We start from the raw sequence: 25,389 nt of genomic DNA on the forward strand, positions 1-25,389 counted from the left end.
TCCATTTTTCCAAGAAACTTGAGGCCTTTATAAGCTCATTTAACAGAAATTCTTTTAGAAGTTGAGTTTGTTTGCTCATATTTACCACAAGGTGATCAAATAGCCACTCACAAATTCCAGCCAGGAAAGGAAGCTGTGTTACTCACCAGACTTTATATCCTAATTCCTAGAGTCTAAAAGAAAATGTTATCTCTCCCTACCATTATTACACAAAGATGGCCAGATAGATACACTTTATAATTCCCTAGGAATAGCACAGACAGAAAGGATACGGGTATGGCAAAGATAAGACATTGAGTATGGGGCTGGGAGTTCAGTGTAGAGGGCTTGCTGGTATGTCTGAGATCCTGGGTCTCATCCGTGCATTAAAAAAAAGAAAGAAAGAAAGAAAGAAAGAAAGAAAGAAAGAAAGAAAGAAAGAAAGAAAGAAAGAAAGAAAAATACATTGAATGTGTCTGGATTGTTATCTCTAGTGAATGATGGGAAATGTAGTGTGTGGAAGGACAGGGGTGCTAGTCTACTATGCACAAAATCCTGGGGTCAGATCTTTGGCATGAAATAAAACCTTACATGTTAGCACAAGCCTGTAATCCCAGAGCTGGGAAGGGGGTGCCGCAAGATTGAAAATTCAAGGTTCGCATTAGCATATGGAGCTCAAGGCCAGCCTGCCCTACGTGAGACCTGTCTCAAAACTTCAGCCACAGGCTCCTGGCCAGTGTGCCTCTAAAGATAATCATACTCCAGAGAGAAAAAAGAGGTGTAAGGCCAACAGCCTTTTGCATTGAGCTCAAATAATATAGTATGCCTGTTAAATTAATTTTAGACTTTGAAAATGTTAAAGTCTAATAGTTTGGTGAAAAGTAATAACATCATAATGAGTATTTATACAGGTATGGTATCACTCTTACAAAAGGAAGTTTAAGCAAAGACTGCTATTATTAAGGAAATAATAGAAATAGACCAGTGTAAGAAACACTTGAGTAAAACCTTTAGGGAAGGCCAGGCATTGGTGGTGCACGCCTTTAATCCCAGCACTCAGGAGGCAGAGGCAGGCGGATCTCTGTGAGTTCGAGGCCAGCCTGGTCTACAAAGCGAGTTCCAGGAAAGGCGCAAAGCTACACAGAGAAACCCTGTCTCGAAAAACAAAAACAAAAAAACCTTTAGGGGAGCTCCAAACAGACAGTTTAAGTAAAAACTACGGAAATATAATGAGAACAGTACTGACTCTATAAAACCAGTAACTTAATCGTGTTCCACGTTAAAAAATAACGCACTCTTGATTCATACGTTTTAAAGCATAAAAGTAAATCAGAGCTACTAGTAGAGCAGTGCAGTTTATGTCTTCCACTCCTTTTTAATTTTCTGAAAATACAGGAATTTCTGCAAAGCTTGCCTTCTGTGTTTTTCTGTTTTGATCTATAGTCTCAAAACAAAAGGAAACTTGAGAAAAAAAATGAATCATATGCACACACACACATTCCTTTTGTCTGTCACAATTTGTAAGCCTAAATTTACCATTTGGCAGGAGCCTAAAAGAACTGTATTTACCTGGAAGAATATCATCTTGTCTCTCAGATTACGGCAAGTAGGAGGACTTGATTAAAATACAGTATAGACTTCCTCCCTTCCCCTTTCTTTGCTTCCTTCCTCCCTCCCTCCCTCCCTTCCTCCCTCTCTCCCTTTCTTTCTCACTCCTCTCCTTCCTAATTTCTCTTCTACTAAACAAGAGTGTAATAGAGTAAAAGAAACACCTAAGAAAGAATATATTCCCTTCCTCCCTTCCCCCTCCTCTCTCTCTCTCTCTCTCTCTCTCTCTCTCTCTCTCTCTCTCTCTCTCTCCTCTCTCCCTCCCTCCCTCCCTCCCTCCCTCCCTCTCTCTCTCAGTAAAGCTCTAGAAAGGTTAAAAAAGAAAAGAAAAAAGAAAGAAGAAAGAAAGAATATATTGTCTCAGGTCCTATGTCATGCACGTTTATGAATAAAAGAGTTTGCCAGGCGTGGTAGCACATGCATTTAATCCTGGCACTCAGAAGGCAGAGGAAGGTAGATCTCTGTGAATTCTAAGCCAGCACAGTCTACAAAGTGAATTCTATGACAGTTAGGAATACATGAAGAGACCCTGTCTCTAAATAAGTCAATGAATGAATAGACAGACAGACAGACAGATGATAGATAGATAGATAGATAGATAGATAGATAGATAGATAGATAATTGATAGATAAATTCAGCCACAGACTGCTTGTTATAAAATGTAATAATCCCATTAAAAATAATGACTAAAATGATTTTTCCACTTAAGTCCTCAGCTCTTGCTTGCTTGCCTTTAATATTAATATTTAAGATTAGTATTTAGACCCACAATTTTTTAATATGACAAATTGCTTTAGCCTCTGATTTGTTCCTTTTACCCACAATACCAATGTGAATTTATAAATATATTGAAATTTTTGCTACATCTTTATACTGTGAAATTGAGTAAAACTATGGTACAATATAATGTCTCCTCGGCATCTCTTATGTACACAGGTCTGTGAGAACCTCCTGTCCACAAACCCCAGACAGCAGCAGCAAGGCCAGAGCTATGGCAAAGCCTTGGGCATCTCCTAGTGGAACATCTCCTGTTTTGTTTTGTTTTGTTTTGTTTTGTTTTGTTTTTTGTTTTGAGACAGGCTCTCACTATGTAGCCTTGCTAACCTGGAACTCACCGTGTAGACCAAACTCAGAGATACTCTTGCCTCTGTCTCCCAAGTGCTGGGATTAAAGTCACAGGGCACCACATTTTTTCTTTTTCTTTTTGTAATTTAATTATAACATTTCTTGCTTTCCTTTCCTCTCTGCAAACCTTCCCATGCACCTCACCCTGTTCTCCTTCAAATTCATGGCCTCTTTTTTCACTAATTGTTACTGTATGCATATATGTACAGACATATATGTTTCTAAATGTAATCTGTTCTGTCTATATAGTGTACTTGTGTATGTGTTTTCAGGGATGGCTACCTCACCTTTGTTTTTGTTTTGTTTTGTTTTGTTTTGTTTTGTTTTTGAGACAGGGTTTCGGGCTGGAGAGATGGCTCAGCCATTAAAGGTTAGGCTCACAACCAAAAATGTAAGAGACAGGGTTTCTCTGTGTAACAATCCTGGCTGTTCTGGAAATTGTTTGTAGACCAGGCTGGCCACGAACTCACAGAGAACCACCTGCCTCTGCTCCCAAGTGCTGGGATTAAAGGCATGCACCACCATCACCCAGCTATATCACTTACTTTTGAGGGAAACAAAAACCAAAAACTGTAGTTTCCCCTTATGTGATATTACAAAAAGCCAGTCCACAGAAGCAGAATCTTTCCCATTCCCAATGCAACATTCTCCCCCCCCCCCCCCAAAAAAAATGTATTATTTATTCACTCTACAAAAAATATCTTTTACTTGTAATTCTGAGTATGAAGCAGTAGGAAAAAATAAACAAAAAATAAGAATTAAACTATTTTAAGAATTGTCTTTGAAATGCGTCTCGGAGAAAGCAGAAAGAGAATGATTTTGAGCACCATTCATACTTAGCAATCGGTAGGAAGAACTGCAGAATTCTTCATCATTATACGAAATGTAAACAACTTTAATATCTCTAAAAACAGAACAAGGAATAAATGTCATAATAGTTATTGCTCAAAGTAGTAAATATAAAAGCAATTTCAAGTAGCTAAGTTAATTATATATACTACCAAGGAAAATTCCTCCAGACATGTTATTAAGTGGGGAAAAAAATCTATGGAATAATGGCAATTCATAATAAATATATTAAGCCCATTTCCATGGAGAGATATGTGTTTATAGACTGTAGATACATACTTAGCAGTGATTAGGCCTAACATCTGAGATAGAGACCTAGATTCTGGTAGCTAGTTGAGAAGAATGTTATCATATTTTTAAAGTCTCAATTTACATGAAGAATATGCTAATTTATTTCATATGTGGTCAAAGCCTTTTTTACTTTTATTTTTTATTAAGAGTTATTCATTTATTCTATGTTTGCATTATGTACATGCACCCTGTCTATGCAATGCTCACAGAGGTCAGAAGATGATGTCAGACCCTCTGGAACTAGAGTCACAGGTGATGGTAAGCTGCCAGATATTAGGTGCTGGGAACTGAACCAGGGTCCTCTTATAAGAGCAGCAAAATCTCTTAACCACTATGCCATCTCTCCAGAGCCTGTTTTTTGTGTTTGTTTTGTTTTTATGTGTATGAGTGTTTTGTCTTAGTGCATATCTGTGCACCACTTGCATGCCTGGTGCCCTTGGAGACCATGAGAAAGCACCAGATCCTCTGGAACTGGAGTGATAGATAGTGAGCAGCCATGTGGGTGCTAGGAATCAAACCCAGGTCCTCTTGAAGAGCAGTCAGTACTCTTAACCACTGAGCCATGTCTGCATCTCCCAGATTCTGCTTTAAATATGTTAACACTTTAGCTAGATGTGCTCACACATATCTGTAGTCTCTGTACTAGGAAAGAAAATCAGAAGCTTCAGGCCAGCCTGTAGACAGAGTTTTCCTGTCCCAACTACCTGCTCCAAAATAAACACATAAAGGCTTATATTTATTATAAATGTTTGGTCAATAGCTCAGGCTTGTTACTAGCTAACTCTTACATTTAAATTAACCCATTTCTATTAATCTATGTATTGTCCGATGGCTCGTGGCTTTACCTGTCCTCTAGCATGTTTTGCTTCCTGGGCAGCTGACTGACTGGTGCCTCCCTGACACTGCCCTCCTTCTTCCCATCATTCTCAGTTTGTATTTCCTGCCTAACTTCCTGCCTGGCTACCAGCCTGTCAGCTTTTTATTAATGAATTAGAGTAATACATATTCATAATGTATAGAAGGATTATTCCACAGCACTAGCATGAACTACATAGTCCATTCAATATCAGCCTAGACCACATAGCAAACTTGAGGCCAGCCTGGACTATGTAATGAGTTGAAGCCCAGCCCTGTCCCATGAAGAAAAATTTAATGCCTTTAGTAAAATATCAAAGATTCTGACATACTAGCAGAATTTGTATATCTATAACTGAACAAGCAAAGGTGGTTGATAAATGACTATCAAGATGGAAATATTTTATATTTTAGATTACATGAAAATACTACTTCATGAAATTACTCCTAGATTTCACTTTTACATCCTATCAATTTATTTATATTTACTAAAAGAACATTTGTAAGCTACAATGCCTTGGCCAACAGAAAGGCAAGAGGACTGTGGAACACATGTGTGGAGTGCCATGAGGTAAGTAGAGGCTTGGCTCATTTCCAGCCTTCCAAAGGGAAAAAAAGATGGCCGATACATCGCTCTGTGAGAAGCAAGAAATTTTACTGGATTAGTTATGTCTTAATGAGACTATATTAAAAGAAGGCTTTAATGGAGATTTTCAGAGATGTTTAGTTTCCTTACTAAAACAGTTAAGAGCTGCAAGGTCCCTTTTTCCTGGGCTCTCCAACAAAAGTAATTCTGACTCAGAAATCTTGGAGTTGGCACTAACTTCTAAATGAAGTATTTTTCTCAATGCTGGTTTTAGAAGCTTAACTGTCTGGGATTATCTTGACTCCGGTCCCAAGAATGTTGCATTTAAAATTCTGAGACAATCATCTCCACAAATGATCTGTCCCACTGGGACAGAGAACACGGAATCCAGGCAGGTCAAGCCCACCGTGGCTCAAACATGTTCTTCCCGGATAATCAGGGGGAAACCTAACAACTACATGTGTGAGCAGATGGGGGCAGCCAAAAGTCGTTTGTCTTTTAATGCAGAGGGCATTAGATAATTTATGAAGTAAGTTTACCTCCTGAGTTGTGTTTGTTTGTGCTACCTCTAAAATAAGCCTGGTTTGCATTCAAGAGCATGTGAGGATTGCTTCTCTGAAGTGTTCAAAAGAGAGAGAAGACTACACGTGGTTTTAATAATGACCTACAACGAACGTAATCCACATAAGGATAATAAAAGACCTTTTAGTCTGCTCTATTATCTGTTAGATAAATATAAACTCTAGCCCGGTTTCCCTGGCCACTTAGTACACTTCTGGGGGGCTCGTTCCAGGTCAGCGGGTTGAGGCCCCAGGAATACACACTCATTGTTAGCTCAGGTAAAACATTTTTTACAATCAATGAATCGTTAAGCTCAGTGAAGGTCACTCACACTGTTAACATTTTTCTTCAGGATGTTCTTACACAGCCCGAGAAAGACAGGCAGGCGAGAATTCCATCTCTGCATGTCAAGAGAAATTACAAGCCCTCGGTATCAAAGCTTCTAGCCATCTCTGCCTTGCCTGCCTGCCTGCCTGCCTTCTTCCTCTGGGTCCTCTCTCCCCAATGCTTCCCCCACCGCACTGAAATATTTTCCACGAGAAACCAGTCAGATTCCTGCTCTCCTAGGAAATGATGTGGACAGATTTCTTCAGAGGATGGTCTTTTCCACTTTAATCCTGTTGTGTTGTGTTATATTTTTGAGACAGGCTCTCATGTAACACAAGCAAATCTCAAATTCAGTAGGTAATCAGGTATAGCCTTCAAATTCCTCATCCTCCAGCTCCATCTTCCAAGTGTGGACCATGATTTTAGAGAAACACAAAACAAAGAGTCAATTTTTTTTTCTTTGCCAGAGCTGAGGACTGAACCCAGGGCCTTGTGCTTGCTAGGCAAGTGCTCTACCACTGAGCTAAATCCCCAACCCCAAGAGTTCATTATTTACCAGCCATGAGCCACCGGGCCTGGCTCCATACTCTGTTTTAAAGGTAAGATCACAATAAAACTAAAGATGCTGAGAAATTGATCTTTCCTTCCATCCTAATTCCACTTCTAGTAAAGAACAAAGGCTCAGAGTCAAACAGAGTTATCTACAGAAAGAGCTGGGTGAGAATCTAGCAGCCACCTAATTCAAAACACTCACTTCTATGTGGGGAGCAGGGCGTAGAGTGAACAAATGATCTGCCTGACTGTACCCCCTACCCTGTTGTCGCCAAGGTGGAGCTAGAACCCTGCCCTCCAGCCAAGTAGCAAGAGATGAACATTCAGACACAGTTTAGAACCAACTGAAAGTCTTTATTCCAGCAGGCTGGGACCACACCCAAGTGTTAGGGGCGGAGTGTGTGTGTGTGTGTGTGTGTGTGTGTGTGTGCCCTAAGTGTGGCCCCTAGTGTCCAGAACACCGGGTGTTTAAGGGCAGAGACATCTATCATTGAGGCATCTCAGTCAGCAGCTTGGGGGGGAGGAGGGGTCTTCGCAGAGTAAGCAGTTGGAAGAAGCGGTTTTAACAGAAGTTAAGATATGGGGTTAGCCAGCCAGAGGGGCTTCCACACAAACAGGCAGCTAAGATGAACAGTTATCTTGTTTTGCACAAACAAGCAGTTTTAACAAAGGCTAAAGATAAGTGAGCTAGGACATCCCGACATCTGGACCTTTGGTTCCTAAGAATAGAGTTGGGTAGTTTTCCATGGGATTCTCCCATCAAGGAGATAAGAGTCTAGTTAAACCTGGAAATGGCCTCAGCAAAAACACAAGATGGAGAAACCTCTTGCCCTCTCCCACCATTGATTTTAAAAACAAATAAATGAATAGGATTAGAATATCTGGAGACTGTGTCTGCCAAAAAATTAAATAAGTAATAAAATAAAATTAGAAAGTAGGATGTCCTCTGGAGAGTAGCACATAGGTCAATACAAACCTGAAAACATTGTAAGAATTATGCGCGTGGGGTTTTTGTTTAATCCAACTCTTGGTTCAACCTTTCATACCTGTATCGAAGGCAACTTCCGGTGGACAGTATTTCAAACTTTCTCTCCTAACTGCGAGTTTCTACTTATCTGGACGACCTCCTCTCTCATTTTCACCGTATACTTGAAGTATGTGTGCAAAGCTGCAGAATCATGATTCTTGGGCTGTTTTTCTGGGCCCCTGAAGAGCCCTGCTGTGTGAAATACTCAAGCTGGAATATGATAATAAGGCAGGGGGGCTGCCGCCAGCAGTAATATGGTTTCCATTAGCACATGGTCCACATTTATACTTGAAAACTTTATTAGATGAGTTACCATTGGATGCTCAGAAATACTTTGTGTTTGCAAGAAGAAAAACATTCGAGCAAGGTCAGCTGGACAAAAGTGCGATATTTGCCGAGAATGCCAAGGATTGAGGTTTCGAAAGCCAAGTCAAATAAGGTACAATTAGATCTCTTTTGGCTTCCAACCTCTCAGGATTCATAAATTCACATTTTAGCAGACTTGGGGAGCGAGCTTCGTCTTCATCGCGTCTTGTTTCCGTTGGCCCATACACACAGCTTAGCCTCTCTCCTGATGGGCGCTTTCAGCAAATATAGTACGTCCTGGATCTTGATAACCCTTTTTCCAAGTTGTTTTTTTTTTTTTTTTCCTTTTCCTTAGTCAATGTTTTTGAACAGAGATCATATTTTATTTTGTTTGCAAAAGTTAAGGGTAAGAATGTATTTATCTACACGGCCATGTGAAGAAAACAGATGTCAAAAGCAATAATTTTAGAAAAACATAGTCCCAACCAGCTCTAAAGCTGCAGGCCCCTTTACCAAAAATGTACATTGGCTACTAAGCCTCTGACATGGTGTGATCTCAAAAACAGATGAACAAATTAAGAGAGAGGAATGTGATGTACCAAAACTTAACTTTACACGTGTAAAATGTGAGGCCAGAAGCTTACATTTCACCATTGCTGGATGCTAATGCCGAGAAGACGTAACACATTCCCACATTTCAGAGGATCTGGAGCTGCCTGAAATTTCTGTCTTCATGTATTCATGGCTCGCCCACCTAGCCATTATCTTCCCAGCAGTTCCCAGCTCTGGTACCTCTTGGCACTGAGTTTTTCTGGCTCTCGAATTGTGACAAATGCCATGAGAATAACAATCTTCAGATGACTACAGACTCGACCTACTCCTTCCTAGGTGATAGGTGGGTCTGAGCTTTGGGGGCAGACCATCATCTCCACTGGCTGTCTCACCTGCTCCATGTTAAGTGCCATGTCATGTTACAGCAAGCCCAGCTGGTCTGGGAAAGACGCCTGAGCTTTGTAACGAGCGATCAGAAGCGACTCACTGGAACTCTCTGTGTCTTGATTCCTCCTCAGTTAAATCAGGATAAACAATAAACTTTATTATTCAAGACTAATATGAAAAGATGTATATGTGATATGCATCATACAGTTCCTGGTACATAATAGAGTGATGATGATGATAATAATAATAATAAATTTATTTTCTTGTTTCTTTTTTTTCCATTATCAGGGAGGAAATCCAAGACCTTGCTTGCTAGGTGAGTGCTCTATTAATGAGTAAGCTACATTCCCAGAGTGTGCTGGATAGTTTTTAGTTAACTTGACACAGGCTAAAGTCATCTGAGAGGAGGGGACCTTCCTTGTTGTTTGTTTTTTTATTCTTTTACTCTTTAGAGGGGCCCACTACCCAGCTCTCAAATAAATCACACACGGAGGTTTATTCTTAATTATGAATGCCTGGCCTTAGCTTAGCTTATTTCTAACTAGCTTTTCTCAACATAAATTATCCCATCTCCCTTTTGCCTTTGGGCTTTTCCTGTTCTCTTACTTCTGTAAATCTTACTGTTACTCCTTGTTACTCCTTGGCTTACTGTATAGCTTGGAGGCTGGCCCCTGGAGTCCTCCTCCTTCTCTGGCTACCTCTCTCTCTCTCTCTCTCTCTCTCTCTCTCTCTCTCTCTCTCTCTCTCTCTCTCTCTCCTGATTTCTCATTCTATATATCCTCTCTGCCTGCAGCCACACCTCTCCTTTCTCCTACCTTGCTATTGGCTGTTTAGTTCTTTATTAGACCATCAGGTGTTTTAGACAGGCACAGTAACACAGCTTCACAGAGTTAAACAAATGAAATATAAACAAAAGTAACACACCTTAAAATAATATTTCCTAACAAACCTCAATTAAGAAAATGCCTGCATAATATAGAGCTACAGACAAGCTTGTGGAGCATTTCATTTTCTTATTTTAGTGATTGATGGAGGAGGGCCCAGCCCATTATGGGTGGTGCCACCCCTGGACTGCTGGTCCTGGGTTCTATAAGAAAGCAGGCTGAGCAAGCCCGTAAGCAGCAGTCTTCCATGGCCTCTGCAACAGTGCCTGCCTCCAGGTTTTTGCCCTGCTTGAGTTCCTGTCCTGACTTCCTTCAACAGCAAACTGAAATAAAGCCTTTCCTCCTCAACTTGTTTTTGACCATGGTGTTTCATCACACAATAGCAGTAACCCTAAGACACAGCCCTAATAATGGCGAACTTCAACCTGACTCAGGATTTGTTTGTGTGTGTGTGTGTGTGTGTGTGTGTGTGTGTGTGCGCGCGCGCGTGTGTGTGACTTCTGACTGGGTTCTTCAAAAAACACTACTCTAGAAAGCTCTATGGCCCTGGGCTTCCCAGACTTCTTTGTCATTCTCAGGCAATTTAGTCTCTATCCAGCAAGATTACTCACCATTTATGGTTCCCAGGCCCCTCCTCCAGCTAGCATGACTGTCTACCCTAGGTTTAACACAGCTGGATACTATTAGACACATCTGACCTTTCAGCTGTCTTTTAGAAAAGGTCCCTTACCCAAGCTCTGGCCACACTGTGTAGTTGTGGTGATTGAATAAAAATGGTCCATAGGGAGTGGCACTCTTAGGAGATGTGACCTTATTGAAGTAGGTGTGGCTTTGTTGGAGGAAGTACATCACTACAGGGTGGGCACTGAGGTCTCAAGCCAGGTCTAGTGTGTCACTGTCACTTCCTGCTGCCTGTGGATCCAGATGTAGAACTCTCAGCTACCTCTCCAGCACCGTGTCTGCCTGAACTCCTCTATGCTTCCCCACCATGGCAATAATGGACTAAACCTCCAAACTATAAGCCAGCCCAGTTAAATGGTTTCCTTTCTAAGAGTTGCTGTGGTCATGGTGTCTCTTCATGGCAATAAAACCCTATCTTGATACAGTAGCCTAGGAAGACCCTTGAACTCCCGATCCTCTTGCCTCTACCTCCCAAGTGCTGAGATTACAGCTATGTGCCACTATGCCCTGTTTATGTGGTGCTGGGGGACTGAACCTAGAGCCTCATGTGTGCCAGGTGAACACTCTACCAACTGATCTGCATCCCTGGCACCATACCTGAGTTTTCTATTTCTTTTTTTTCTTTTTTTTTTTTTTTTGCTTTTATGTTTCATTGGTTAAATGAATGTTTATTAAAAGTAGGCTTTCCTCAACTGTACCTTCTCTCTCTCTCTCTGGCTATTTCAGTAAAGTTATTCTAAAATAAATAATTTTAGGCCACCCTTCCCACTGTGTGTCGTTGGAAAAATAACTTCAGCCCATCTGTACCAAATTTCTTCCTTGAAGTGTTTATCTAATTATTCTTTATCAATAAAAAAAAAAAATTGGGAGTCAAATATCAGGGTAAGAACCTGAATGATCAGAGAAGCAGTAGAGAAGCCACCAGTGACCTCTTATCTCTTCCATTCCTCCATCCGAAAGGGCTGAGATCCTCTCTCAGCCCCACCTTACCACTTCCTATCTCCTGTTTGTCCTCAGTCCTCCAAAATCTCTGCGGTTAATTTTGGTCAGCTAGTGGCTAGCTCTGACCTCTGACTCCAAGCAAATTTTATTGTTAGAATACAATCAAAATATCACACACATAAATAAATAAGTAAATAAGTAAGTAAGTAAATAAATAAATAAATAAATAATAAATAAATAAATAAATAAATAAATAAATAAATAAATAAATAAAATTTTATAATATCTTTTGCCTGGATACAGTTCTCAGAGGCACAGAGAGGAGGAAATCTAGAAAGAGAAGCAAGATGGTGTAGGAGCTCTTTGGAGAAACAGGAAGCAGTCTATACCCATTTACACCATCAACCCTGGCTCTCCAACAAAGTTCCACATGGGTCCTGGCACAACTTTGAAAAACAATGGAAAGTGGTGGTTAGTGCTGTGGATATCTCTCTGTGTAAATAAAGTTCTGATTGGCCAGTGGCCAGGCAGGAAGTATAGGCGGGACAAGAGAGAAGAGAATTCTGGGAAGTAGAAGGTTGGGGGGAGACACCACCTACCGCCACCATGAAAAGCAACATGTAAAGACACTGGTAAGCCACAAGCCATGTGGCAAAGTATAGACTAACAAAAATGGGTTAATTTAAGATAGAAAAGGTAGATAACAAGTAGCCTGGCATGGCCATACAGTTTGTAAGCAATATAAGTTTTTGTGTGCTTTCTTGGTTGGATCTGAGCGACTGTGGGACTAGCGGGTAAGAGAGATTTGTCCTGACTATGGGCCAGGCAGAAAAACTCCAACTACAAATGGCGCCCAACGTGTTGGCAAGAATTTCCACCTAAAACCTGAGAAAAAAGATTCTAAGACAGAGCTAAAAACAGCTTCCTAGGTGTCTCTCTCAAGTTAGCGGCAGCCTGCCGGTTTGAGCTACTATGGCGGGTTCCTGGCGTGTGTGTCTGACCTGCAGTGTGGCGGGAATGAGGAATCTACAAGGGACACTTTACTCTGCTGCGTGGTAGATTTAGCCTTTGCTAGTTAAAAAAAAAAAAAAAAAAAGGTTTCTGGGCTATGCACTGCTTTGATAGAACTGCTTCTGATAGTTGATGGTACACATGGCTCCAGACCCAGAGCTGGCAATAAACTGTACCACCGCCATGTTGGGAAGCTGAGGTGGGCGGAGCCAGCAGCCACAGTGGTGTTTCAGTCTTACAAAGATGGATATTACACAGAGAATCTGGTTTGTCTTGTCTTTGGGATTTTTAACTGCAGAAAAAGATCTAATCGTAAAAGCTGTTGAGTTAAACAAATATGTAAATTTTAAAGGTACCTTGTCTTCAAAATTTGGATATAAGGATATGTTGCTTTGGAAAAGAGTCTCTGCTTTTGTTTCCATAGAAAGCCAGAGGCTGTGGATTTGTTCCAGATTAAGATACATCAGGTTTGATCAGCCAAGACCACCTGAAAGGTCTCCAATGACACCATGGCCCAGATGATCCAACATCCAGAATGGTTTCAAGGCAACTGGCTCAGAGGTTCACCCTCACGGACTACTCCATAATCCTAAAATTTTCTTTGTGTCCCCATAAGATACAGCGCTCCCCTCCAGCAGGAAGTAGTAAGAGAAACTACGCCCACATTCCCAAAATTATCAAGCTGGCTTTGGAGATGGAATTGGCTCACTCCTCTAAACCCAGACTTATTGCTAAAAGAAAAGGTTAAGAGATTCTTGTGTCCCAAATCAGAAGAGCCCACTGGTGCAGGACAGAGAAAAACCACTATTTTATTTTAAACAGGTTGATTATAAATGCAATCTCTTTCTAAAGATAAAAAGGGGATATGATATAGATATAATAGGATGAAAGGGTAGATTAAGGAAGGAACTTATTTCTAAAGAGCAACAACTTGTTTAAAATGTTTTACATTGGTATAGATTTTAGTCTATTGATACAAAGTTAAAGTTAATTTTGTTATACTATGTATATATTTCTACTCCTGTTTAAGGTATTGTGTTTGTATAGCTCATTTAAAATTGTAATGGATAATTAAAAATAGATTAATAATTAATCATCTGTGATAATCATACTCATAGCCATGTTAGTTAAGTCTTTTAGGTATACATAGAGATATTTCAGATAGATAGGTAATCTTCAAATACTTCAAAGACCTTCAGAATATGGCATTTAAAATATTATTAAAATTTAGACTTTCTGGACAGTGAGACATGTCTGCTCCTGGCAGCACCAATTTACTTCAGAGAGGAGGATGGGCATTAAAGACACTTCATATGGAGTTTATCTTCACCTTGGTAAAAATAGCCATTTGGGCAAGAAACTTCTCTTGCCTGGACAGCTTGATCAACTGGACATGCAGGACCCATAGAAAGGTGACCACTGAACTTTGCTTTCAAAATGGTCCTTCAGGTTCCTGCTTCACAGAGGAAACTGCCAGACATTCTACAGCATACTGAGATAAGTGACCGAGAGACTCTAGCCCTGTGGGCTGAAGACAAATGCCCCAACATTACAAAGGAACATTAGGTGACTGTCCAGACTGCCAGCTGTCTCTGTCTACCCTGCAAGACTCCCGAAAGTTGCTTGCATCCTTCTCCCAGTTCTCAGGTAATATTATATCCTTCTGAGGTCTTTGATGTGGTTGAAGACTAGATAGTTATAATTTCCTCAGTTATGATACAAGATAAGTTACATATAAAACCTTAGACTCACAAATATAAGATAGATAGGATATCTTCTTTAATATTGTAACTGTAATTCTTGCTAGATAATTGTTTTGTTATATGTAATTGTACTATGTAAAAGTTAAAACCTTCCTTTAAAAAAAAGAAAAAGGGAAGTGCTGTGGATATCTCTCTGTGTAAATAAAGTTCTGATTGGCCAGTGGCCAGGCAGGAAGTATAGGCGGGACAAGAGAGAAGAGAATTCTGGGAAGTAGAAGGTTGGGGGGAGACACCACCTACCGCCACCATGAAAAGCAACATGTAAAGACACTGGTAAGCCACAAGCCATGTGGCAAAGTATAGACTAACATAAATGGGTTAATTTAAGGCAGAAAAGGCAGATAACAAGCAGCCTGCCACGGCCATACAGTTTGTAAGCAATATAAGTCTTTGTGTGCTTTCTTGGTTGGATCTGAGCGACTGTGGGACTGGCGGGTAAGAGAGATTTGTCCTGACTATGGGCCAGGCAGAAAAACTCCAACTACAGGTTAGTGCCTGTAATTACCTAGGAGATGTCTCAGCTATGCCTGTGAGGGATTGTTTACATTAGGCTTACCTCTGGGCACACCTGTGAAAGATCAGCTTGATTAAGTTAATTAAGGTGGGAAAACCCACCATTAAGAAGGGTGGTACCATTCCCTGGGTTTTGGTAATGGGCTGCATAAAAAGGAAACTGTGAGCATTCATTATTCTCTGTCTTGATTATAGATATAATGTGACCAGCTACCTCAAGTGCTTGGCCAAGATAGACTATACCCTGAACTGCACACCAATTGGTTAGCCAGTACCAGATGGTCAACCCTGAAAACATAGACAAGTAACATTGTGCTGGCCAGTTTTATGTCAACTTGACATTAGCTAGAGTCATTTAGGAAAAGGGAACCTCAATGGAGAAAATACCTTCATCAGATTGGCCTATGATGGTGCATTTCCTTGATTGATGATTGATATAGAAGGATGTAACTCACTGTGGGTGGGTCCATCCCGGGGCTGGTGGTCCTGGGTGCCATAGAAGACAGGCTGAGCAACCCATGAGCACCAAGCCAGTAAGCAGTGCTAATCTGTGGTCTCTGCATCAGTTCCTGCTTCTAGGCTCCTGCCTTGAGTTCCTGCCCTGACTTCCCTGGATGATGGACTACAAGTTGCAAATTGAAATAAACACTTTCCTCCCTAAGTTGTTTATGGTCAGTGTTTTGACACAGCACTAAAAACCCTAACTAAGATGAATATTATATGGATTGGGCAGGTTGTATTTATATATTTAGGAATATATGTATGTGTGTGTGTGTGTGTGTGTGTGTGTGTGTGTGTGTGTGTGTGCAGATAGATAGATAGATAGATAGATAGATAGATAGATAGATAGATAGATACTGTTAATCTCACAGGTTGAGAATAAGACCACTACTATAATTTTGAACCAAATTTGAAGCAAACTTTAATTAAATACTGGCCAGGATGTTGAACTCTGGCCAGATCCATTCCTGGGTTCCCAGAAAATGGACATGAGTCATATTTTGCAGAGGCTTAAAAAGACAAAACCGTGGGGTGGTGTTGGTGCACGCCTTTAATCCTAGCACTTGGGAGGCAGAGCCAGGCAGATCTTTGTGAGTTTGAGGCCAGCCTGGGCCACAGAATGAGTTCCAGGAAAGGTGCAAAGCTACACAGAGAAACCCTGTCTCGAGAAGAAAACAAAAAAACAACAAAAAAAGACAAAACCATAAGGCCATCCACCAGGTTCAATCAGGGGCATATATTCAACTATATATATTCAACCATATATTCTGCTATATTTCCTGCCTGTGAACCTCCCACCACATGTTATCAAGCACATGCCATGCATTTGGATCAAACAAATTTGTTTAGGAAACAAAAAAAGGGCCTTGTCATCTCCCATAAACAATAGCCTCCAGCATTTTAGGGAATATCTGTCCTTGGACAAAAGACTCACAGGTTAAAGGCATTTTTATTTCAAGGATCACTTAGGCACAATAATTAAAACTAGAAACATAACTTTGGGCTCTCACAATATACACACAGATCTAACAACAATTAAAGAAGAGAACAGGCCACACATTTGGAAGAGAGCAAGATGGACACCTGGGAGGATTTGGAGGTGGGGAAGTGGTGCAATTATGTGGTAATATTGAAACATTTTTTTTAAACTAAAGAAAAAATTCCTTAAGTTACTAATTTTTGAGTTTATTTACTGTTCATGTGCATGATATGGGGCATGATCAGGAGTGCCCATGGTGTTTGTGTAAAATCCGAGGACAACTTTCAAGTTAGCTCTCTGCTTTCACCATATGGGTCTGGGGATCAAACTTAGATCTTTGGGCTTGGCAGCACACCACTTTCCCACCCTCACTGTCTTAACCACCATCCACTCCTCTTCTGTTGTATCTGGGGTATGTTATCTCAGCCACTGGAAGTTAACTCAGACAAGGCAAAACCAAGAGCAGACCTTCGGAATCTCAAGAAAAGAGACTGCATGGAGTGTTAGAAGGACTAAGCTGAGCCTTAGAAATCCAAGATGTCACAAATGTCACAGTGGCTAGAGAGGAGCGAAGCCAGCAACTGAAAGCCTTCCACACCAGTAGGAAGTCACACCGTGGCAGCAGACACCTCTCTAACGCTCCACACCCTATGTGCCACAGAGAGGAAAGAAAGATGGGCAACATCAGCACCCATCCAGACTTTGGCTGTCTCCTTCTTCCTCCAATCTGGACAGACAACGCTCAGGAAATCTCTGTTGAATCAACATCTTGATTACATTATTTACTTCAGTATCAAATCAAAATAGTGCAAAAAACATCCCAACATCATCTCCCACACCTTAACTAATTTAGACAAGCAGTAGCAGCTGTGGAGAAAGGAGGATGTTGGTGCCATGGGAGCAAATGTGATCACCAACCCCAAACAACTAGAAGCTAAGGTGGCCTGCAAAGTTCAGCACATATTTTAAGTACTTTGTGCCACTAGAGGGAGTATGTCCAGGTTCAAATGAAATAGGATAAAAATTGCATTCAAATGTTTAATTAACAGCCATAAAGCTTATGCCCAGGTATTATTCTTTTTCTTTTCAAAATACCAATAATTCAAAGAGACAGTCTGTGAAAACTATGTAACATCAAATTATCACTCATGACACAAAGCCAACATCAAATATTGATTTATAAAAGCACTATGAACTTTTATGTTTTTAAATATTTGTTATGACTGGATGGATATGTATTTTGTGTGTATTACAATGTGTGTATGAGTGCAGGCACCATAGTGTTCATATGAAGTCAGAAGACAATGTTCAGGGAGGGACATTTTCTCTTTCCCCATGGGTTCCAGAGAGCTCAGGTCACACACTGAGCCATCTTGCCAGTCCCTGAGAACTCTGTTTTCCTTAAATCCATTTATTCCTTCACCTATTTATTTGGTGACTCTGTGTGTGTGTGTGTGTGTGTGTGTGTGTGTGTGTACTCACATGCACACATGTGCTCGAAGATCCAAAGAGACCTTTTGGGAGTCAATTCTCTCCTTGGGGGTCCTAGAAATCAACCTCAGGCAGCATCATCTCTATCTTCTGTCCTCCACACCCTATCCCTACCTTGAGTTCTTTTGAAAACTAAGACTGGGGCCTAGAGAGATGGCTCAGTGGTCTAGAGCATGGGCTGCTTTTCCAGAGGACCCAGCTTTGATTCCCAGCACCTACAGAGCAGTTTACAACTGCCTGTAACTCCAGGTCCAGGGGATTGGTCCCCCTCTTCTCTACTCCATGGACATCAGAGGCATGCAAATGGTATACAGCCATACACGCAAGCAAAACACCTATATACATAAAATAAGGTGCATTAAAAAAAATAAAGTGTTAAGAATTGGCAACCTTGGGAGCCAGATGGGTGACAGCCTCATGCATTTAGTCCCAGCACTTGGAAGGCAGGCAGATCTCTGTGAGTTGGAGGCCAGGCTGGTCTTCCAAGACAGCCAAGGCTACACAGAGAAACTCTGCCTCAAAAATAAAAATAAAAACCAACAACACCAACAAAAAAAAGATTTAGCGGTCTTGAGGCTAGAAGGATGGCTAAGCAGCTTGCTGCTCTTTCGGAGGATCCAGATTCAGTCCCCAGTGCCCACTTGATAGCTCACAATCATCTGTAATACCAGTGCTGGAGAATCCCATGCCTTCTTCTGACCTCCTCAGGAATCAGGCACACGAGTGGTACATGTACGTACATACACAAACATGCAGAAAAAAAAAAAAACACTCATACACATAAAAGAAATAAATAAATAGAACTTGTAGTCAGTCTGTACTATTCAGCCTTAAATAGCAACTTAAAGTGAATTCCCAATCCTATGCCATATTTTGAAAACTTGCAATCAAAAATCCTAAAATAAATGCACCAGATGTCTTGTTTCAATTTCCAGAAAGAAATGCTAGTGATCTTCATTTAATAAGTGGGGGGGTAGGGATAAAAGGGGTCCAAATAGTTCATCAAATTACCCAAGGTCACATATCTAGCTAACAAATAAGTATGCACAGAAAACTCTAAATATAAATGGATAAAAAAATAATAATAAGCTATCAATTCAGAAAAGGACTCTCTTGGCAAATGTACCAGTAGTTCACCATTTGTCAAAGCTTTCTTAGAACTTGATGCGTTCAAGGGTCAGGAAGCTGGGTCAGTAGGTTAAGAATGTGCTTGTCACTTGAACTTCGACCCTCAGAACCCACAGTAGAAGGGGACAACCAAAAAAGAATGGGACCCAAAAAAAAGTCCTCTTGGGGTGATATATTGTGTCCCCCAATATATTGTGCACCCTAATAAAGCTTATCTGGGGATCAGAGGAAAAAGGCCAGCCATTGTATTAAACATAGAAGTCAGGCAATGGTAGCACACACCTTTAATCCTATCATTTGGGAGGCAGGGATCTGTCTGGATCTCTGTGAGTTCAAGGCCATACTGGGAACAGAGCCAGGTGTGGTGACACACCTTTAATCCCAATGCTAGTTAACCATAAAGGTCTGGAGGTCTGTACAGACAGACAGGAAGTGACAGAGGTGGGCAGAAAGAGGGCATGATATAGCTGGGCAGAGAGAGGAAGTGAAAGGGAATGGACAGAAAGGCATATAGGTGTGGGTATACAGGAAGCAGCTCTTTTTGGAGGCTGAGGAGTTGGTGAGTGAGGTTGGTTGTGGCTTGTCCTATTCCTCTGATCTCTCAGTTTTAACAGCAATATCTGGCTCCAGTTTTTTTATTATTATTAATAAGTCTGTTTAGCAATTCATCTTACATCCTCTGGCCTCCAAACATGCAGCTGAGTGGCTCTCTCTGTCTTCTCTCCGTTGTGATATTCTGCTTACTCAGGCTCACAGCAATGGATCCAGTCAACTTTTCACTGAAATTTTTGAAATCATGAGCCAAAGTGTATCCTTCCCCTTTTAAGTTGCATATGTCAAGTATTTCATCACAGCCACAGAAAACTAATGTGCTACCCAAGATGATTAATGTTTGGAATTTTTTTTAAATACCAATAGCACAGGCAAAGTGCGCAGAAATGGTCTTTCATATCTATTTTGCTAAGTATATAAGTTAACACTTTATTGTTACTTGTTTTTAGACAGGGTCTCACGTAATTCATGGCCTGAAATGCACTATGGAGATAGGATAGCCCTGAATTTCTGATCCTCCTGCCTCTATCTCCTGAGTGCTGGAATTGCAGGCCTGTACAGCACATCCAGATTAGGGTTGAAGATTGAATCCAGAGTTTTCTGCATGCTGGACAACTGCTCTGCCAATTGAGCTGCACCATAGACCCATATTTTTTAAAACTGAATTTAGTAAAGTTTCGTGTGCCGAATGGCAGAGGTAGACAGATCTCTATGGATTTCAGGATAGTTTGGCCTACATAGGCCAGTCAAAGCTACATAGTGAGACCCTATCTCAAAAAAACAAAAACAAAAACCAAAAAATGGGGCACAGGACAGTATGGTGGCACACACCTTTAATCTCAGCATTCAGGAAGCAGAGGCAGGGGAATCTCTGTGAGTTCCAGACCAGTTTGACTACACAATGTTCTAGACCAATCAGAACTATGTAGATAGACCCTGTCTGAAAAAAAAAAAATAGCACGAAGAATTAAGTCTTAAAATATCTACATTCATACAGAGATTTACATTTAATTATATTCATTTCTACATTGTGAATAATGTGGTAATAGGAGCCTTATAAATGCCCAACACAGGAAGTATTTAAATACAAAGTATCTATGCAAATAATGGCGTACTATACAGCCATCAAAAGTCATTATGCTGAAGACCAGTAACATAGAGAATATATTCAGTATAAACCCAGATAAAATATATATTAATTCTAAATTCTGAAGATTTATTCAGTGATAAAGAGCTTGCCTAGCATGTGTGGGGTCAATCCCATCACCACAAAAATAAGCTAATAAACTACTCATGTGGACATATATTGTAAATGTTTATGCATGCATACATGAATGTGTAGAGAGGAGAGAAAAAGATTTCTTACAACAGAATTCCCAAGTAATTTCATTTTATAATTTCTAATTTTGTGTGTGACGTTGTGTTTGTTTGCTTGTTTTTTATGTCTATAACATGGCTGACTACAAGCTGATTACTTCTCATTAATCATAACCAGTTTCCCCCATCAGGGTCTGGAGATCACTGCCAGCACAGTCACTAACAAAAGCTTGAGGTTGGGTTGCCACCAGGTGGGGAGCAGGGTGTAACTGAAAGTTTTTCTGTGTCAGGCCCAGTCCACAGCCACTCAAACCCAAATAAACACACAGCGGCTTTTATTAATTATAACTGCTCACCCATTAGCACAGGACAACTACTGACTAGCTCTTACACTTAAACTCAGCACATTTCTGTCAATCTATAAGTCACCACATGTTCTGTGGCTTTATCTGTTCCCTGGACAGTGGGCTGGTGTCTCCAACTCAGTCTTATTCTTCCCAGAATTCTCCTTGTCTGCTTATCCCACCTATATTTCCTGCCTGGCTACTGGCCAATCATCATTTTATTAAACCAGTGTACAAAAGCATTATCCCACAGCAGAAGGGTTTCTTCTGCCATGAGGAAACAAGGCATTAGGAAAGCACAAAGCCCAATACAGTGGTGCACACTTAGTATTCCAGCACTTGGGAACCTGCAGTTGGAAGATTACAAGTTCAAGCCCACCCTGGGCTACATAAAAAGTTCTCTGCCTCTGCCTCCCGGGTGCTGGGATTAAAAGTGTGGACCACCACTGCCTGGTGTGATACACTTTTTAATAATTTTTTGAGACATGGGCTCTCTATGTAGCCTCAGTTGTTCTATAACTTGCTATGTAAACCAGACTGGCCTTAAACTCATAGAAATCCTCCTGCCTCTTTCTCCAGAGTTCTGGGCTTAAAGACCTGCTCCACTGCACCTGGCTGTATGTTAATCAGTATTTAGTCTTATTCACCACTATTACCTTCTCTTGTCCATTTCCTACTCATGTTGATTCCCTTTCTCTTCCCAACTAACCAATCTTCTACTTTCTTCTTCCTCTTCTTCTGCTCTTCTTTTTCCTCCTCCTCTTCCTCTTCCTCCTCCTCCTCTGCTTTCTCCCCCTCCTCCTCCTGCTCCTCTTCCTTCTGCTTCTTCTCCTTCTTCTTGGAAGACTAACTGAATATAATACAGATGCATACATGTAGTGTTATTACAGACACATGGTCATCTTTCCAGTAGCTACACCAATGAAGATAATGTCTCCCGCTACAGCAACCACTAACTATCAATAGATCCTCAAGGAATGGGGAAGTCTTAAGCCCTTTCCCTCTTCTATAATGGAACGATGATGAGTCCAATCTTCTGCAGATAATCAGTGATGCTGCTGTTGTGGGGTATTACCAGAGAAGACTGCTTGGACATTGGTTTAAGCCAATACAAAGTTTTTATTAGCAGTCTGGCAAATACACTGGATGTTTTGGAATCTGAGTGTAGCATAGAGCCTTTCTTGGGGTGAGCCTTTAAGCATGAAAACCATGTTCTGGGTTGGCATACATCAGTTAACAAGAACAGTTACCCAGAAGTGAAACTACAGAAGCCCAAAGTCAAGGTTAGTACATTTAGAGACTTTCCAGAACTATGGACTTAATAATGGGGTCTTTGTTTTGGTTTCAGCAGGTGGCACTATCTACATGCTGGGTTTTATGACCTGAATGGTACTTCCATCATGGAGTGAGTTGTGCTAAGGTGTGGGGGGTGTGGCTACTAATGTCTGGGGCCCTGTTACAGTTGTGAATTCAAAAGTATCACAGCCATGGCATACCCAGAAGACAGTCCATATCCCTCCTATTCCCCTTCCTCTGGCTCCTACATTTTTCCCCACCCCCTCATCCATAATGTTCTCTGAGCTTTGGAGGGACTGATTTGAATGTCCCATCTAGAGCAGAACACCCAGAAGTCACTTGTTCTCACAGATACGAGTCTCTGCAGTTACTACTTCTCTGACCATAGCTGACATCAGCGCTAATGTATGGCCACAAACAGTTATTTAGGAATTGATGGGCATGTATATCCATGCAAAACAACAGCAGTAGCTTTCCCACAAGAGTAGATGACTTCCTTAACTGAAAGCTTTTGAATAGGTTTTATAGTACCACAGGATGATGTCATTTGGCCGCCTCTATTTTCAAGCAAGCATAAGGCATTGGACATATTAACCCAATTGCAGAACAAGGGGATATCGCCACACTTATGTCTGACAACTGCATAGGTGTATGCCTTCTATGTGCAGGAACTGGCGGCCATTCGTGGGCTAGCCTGAACAAAACAGTTCTGTAAGTGAGGAGAAAGGGAAGGATGCCTGGTGTGTCGGCAATGAATCTAATTTCTGTTAATGCATTCAGTCTTTCTTCTCTTGAAGTTGCCAAATAGGTTTTTAAATACGCCAGATGATTATCACTGATTTCTGCCTCTAATGGGTGAGGAAGGAGTCAAATTCTTAGTAGGCAAACCCATCACTGATTAGTTTGGCCTGAGGAGATCTTGATGTTATCTTCAACATTAATCCTAAAGTGAACAACTTAGCCTAATAACAATACTGCAATGTTGCTGACATGTATCAAGTTCTTAAGAAAGAACTTGAAATCACAAGATTTCCTTTACTCACTTAAAGCAGTGTTTTATCATAGCTCACATAGCAGAGTTCTTGCCTAGCATGTCATACAAAGCCCTGGGGTTGACCTCTAGCATCCCCCTCAAAAAAAAAAAACACCAACACTAACAATAAAAAAAAAAAAGGGCGGGGAGGCACTTGCCCATAATCCCAGCACTACAGATACTTAAATTTTGTCAGTTCTGTTTTTCAAGAGAAACCTAGGCCAATCTGTAAACAACAATCCTCCTGCCTCAGCTTGCCAAGTCCTGAGATTACAGGTCCCTATCACTATAACCACCATGAATGTCTAAATTTTGGTTTGTCTGATATCTCTTCATGATTAATTTAGACTATATATTTTCAGGCAAAGATACCATGGAAAGTATACTGTGCCTCTCCAGTGTATCGGATCTGAAGAAACATGGTGTCAACATCCTCAGGTCTGGTGATATCTTTGGTTTCCTAGTTAAGGTCAGGTCTACGAAGTCTCCTCGTGATGGTAATTTTTCACTGTAACTCAGGACTACTTCATAGAAAAGGTGTTGAATCTCAGCAAATATTCTCTGTCTCATCAAACTTTCAATCCATAAATTCTAAATATCCATTAATGATTCTCATGATAACTACTTAGTGAGGTATTTATCAAATAATTTTATATTTCTGTCATTGCCTTAATATTTATTCATTATAAATTTACATATAAAGAGCAGTCTACTCCTTCCACTTATTATTTAATTACTTATTTATATAAAGATGGAGGCGTCATTTTTTTGGAGACAAGATCTCTCATGTAGCCCAGGCTGACCTTGAACTTGCTTTGTAGCCAAGGATGACCTTGAACACCTGATCCTCCATCCTCTACCTCCTAAGTACTATAATGATAGGTATGTGCTTCTGTAACTGGTTTCTACAGAGGTGAGGTTGGAATGCAAGACTTCTTGCATGCTAGACACTCTACCAAGCTAGCCACATTCCCAACTCATGACTATTCATTTTATCCTGTTGTACCCAGAGTTCCCCTAAGACCAAATACGACGCAAAAACAAAGAGTCTTTTTGTTGCCAATTAACTCAGGTCTCCTATCAGTCTGATGCAGCAGCAGAGCAGGAGAAGCCCCAAGTAGCAATGGGGCAGGGTTCTTAAAGCAAGCAGGGCCTGGGGTCTACAGACTACATAGAGACAGACTCAGGATTGGTTTATGTGAGTGGCAATCATGTTAGTAACTTTTAATTGGCTAGAGTCAGTTGGGGATTACAGTTATCCATTTTGGGGCAGGCCTGGACAAGTCCCAGGCTTTGTCCTTGAGCTGCCATGAAGGCTGGTTGGCCTAGAACATACTCACTGTGGGGGCTGGCTCCGTGGCCCAGGCTTTGTCTTTACCCATGCACTTAGCTCTAAGTTGCTAAGCGGTCCCAGACAGTAAATAACTGGCTGAACCTTGAGTGGTCAGAGTACATGCAGAAAGGGAGCTACTGCAAGGACTGTCTTTTGCTCATGGCCCTCCCAGAAACTGCTTGCTCAAGTCTCAGGAAACTGAAATTGAGGCCTGATCTCTGAGAGAAGACTGAGCAAGCAGCCTGTTATGGTGTCTGCCTGGTCCTTTCAATCCCATACGTTAAAATTAATTATTTAATTTTTTTTCTATTCTCTGTTATATAAACACTCCTTCCAGTTAGCTACTCCAACCCCACTTCTTGAGACAAGGTCTCACTATGTAATGCACCCCAGGCTGGCCTTGAACTTCTCAGCCTCTCTTTTGCCAGGATTTCAGGTATGCACCATCATATCAGACTCCTATACCCCTTCGACACGACCCCAGATTCCCCCTTGCAGTCTCCCTTACTTCCTAGAACTGCGAGATAGTTCAACTCATCTAGTTTCTTTTCTTACCCATGCCACCGTGTTAATAAGCATTCTCTGATTGTTCATATTGGGAAACAGCTAAGTAGA

Source organism: Onychomys torridus, chromosome 13, assembly GCF_903995425.1.
Source record: "Onychomys torridus chromosome 13, mOncTor1.1, whole genome shotgun sequence".
Taxonomy (NCBI): Eukaryota; Metazoa; Chordata; class Mammalia; order Rodentia; family Cricetidae; genus Onychomys; species Onychomys torridus.